Below are 1798 nucleotides of genomic sequence, written 5' to 3' on the forward strand. Positions count from 1 at the left end.
ACCCCCCCCTTTTCCCCTTTCTTCCCCCTTTTTCCCTCCCCTCTTTTTTCTTTTTCTTTCCTTTGTCCTTTTCTTCCCCATTTTCCCTTTTTTCTTTTTCTCTTTCTTATCTTTTTCCCTTCTTTCTTTTTTTTCCCCCTTCTTTCTTTTTTCCTTTCTTCCTTCTCTTCCCCCTTTTTTCTTCTTTCTTTCTTTTTCCCCCCCTTTCTCTTTCTTTCTTTCTCTTTCCTCCCCTCTCCCCCCTCTCCCTTTTTTTCCCCCCTCCCCTTTCCCCCCTTTTTTTCCCCCCCTTTCTTTCTTTTCCCCCCTCCCCTCCCTTTCCCCTTTCTTCCCTCCACCCCCTTTTCTTTTTTCTTTTTTTTCTTTCTTTCTCCCTTTTTCCCTTTTTTTTTCCCCCCCTTTCCCCCTTTTTTTTTTCTTTTTTCCCCCCCCTTTTTTTCCCCCCCCCTTATTTTACTTTTATTTCGCTTTTCGTTTAAAGGATGGGAAGGGAAAAAATTTTTAAAGGGGTTTTTTGAAAAAAAAGATTTTTTTGGTTTGCGAAGAATTTTTTTGCATAAAAAGTTTTTTATTTCATAAACAAATTCTTAAATTTTTTTTTTTTAAGGAAAGGGGAAAAAAACCGGGAAATTAAAATTTTAAAAAAAGGGGGAAAAAAAATATTTCAAATTTTTGAAAAATTTAAAAAATACCCCCCCCCCAAGGGCCCCGGGACATTCCCCCCGGCCCCCCCCTCTTTGCCCCCCCACCCCCCCAACGGGCCCCCAAAGGTTCCATAACACCCAACACCACCCCCCTCCCCTCATGGCCCCCCTTTTTCCCCCCCCAAGGCCCCCCCCAAATTTGGGCCCCCATTTCCTCCCCCCAAGGGTTTTCCCCCGGGGATTTGAAATGAAATTTGGTTTGGGGCCCAAAGCAAAATTTAAAGGGGGTTTTTTGGCCCCCATTCCCCCTTTGGGCCCACAGGGGTCCCCTGGGCCGTGGGGAAAGGTGGGAAAAACCCCGGGATGGGGCCATGGCCCCCAACGGGGGGCCCCCCACCTGCTCCAACCTCCAAACACAATAAACTGGCCCCTTGGAAACACGGGGCCCCAACCTCCCGTCCCCCCCCCCAAAAACTTTTCCCCCCCAATCAAAGGAATTATAAAGGAAAAAGGGTTTTTCAAAACCCCTTTTCTTCCCTTTTTTAATTGGGGCCACCCCGGTTTTTGGGTGATAATTTCCCCTTGGGGCCCAATTCCCAACATATATTGGAAAAAGAAAAAAAGGCCCACAACAAGCAAATTTTTTCCACCCTTCCCCCAAAGGGGGGAATGGGGATTGGTGGGCCCCCAAAAAGTTTCCCAAAACAAAGAAAAGGGAAAAAACACACCCCCAAACAGGCAAATTTTCCCCCCCAAAAAACCCCAAAGTTGGGGAAAAATTGTTTTTGGACTTTTTTTTTGTTTTTTTGGGAAAAACCCCAAAGTTTTTTTTTGAAATACCAAAGGGAAAAAAAAAAGGGGCCCCCCCAAATTTTTCACCCCCAAAATTTTTAATTTTTTTAACTTCCCAATTTGTTTTGAGGTTCCCCCAACAATCTCAACAAAGCAACCCCCAAAAACCCAACAAAAAAGAAACAAACAGGCCCCAAGCAAAAAAAAACCCAACAAGGGTAAGGGAATTGTGTGTTTAGGTTCCAAAATGTGTTTTTTTTTTGGTTTCAAATTTTTTTTTTTTGGAAAATATTTTCTTTACGGCCCCCTTTTGTCATAAAACCCTGGGGTTATAAATGTTTTTTTTTTTAAAAAAAAACCCC

The sequence above is a fragment of the Penaeus monodon genome, chromosome 25, assembly GCF_015228065.2.
Source record: "Penaeus monodon isolate SGIC_2016 chromosome 25, NSTDA_Pmon_1, whole genome shotgun sequence".
Classification (NCBI taxonomy): Eukaryota; Metazoa; Arthropoda; class Malacostraca; order Decapoda; family Penaeidae; genus Penaeus; species Penaeus monodon.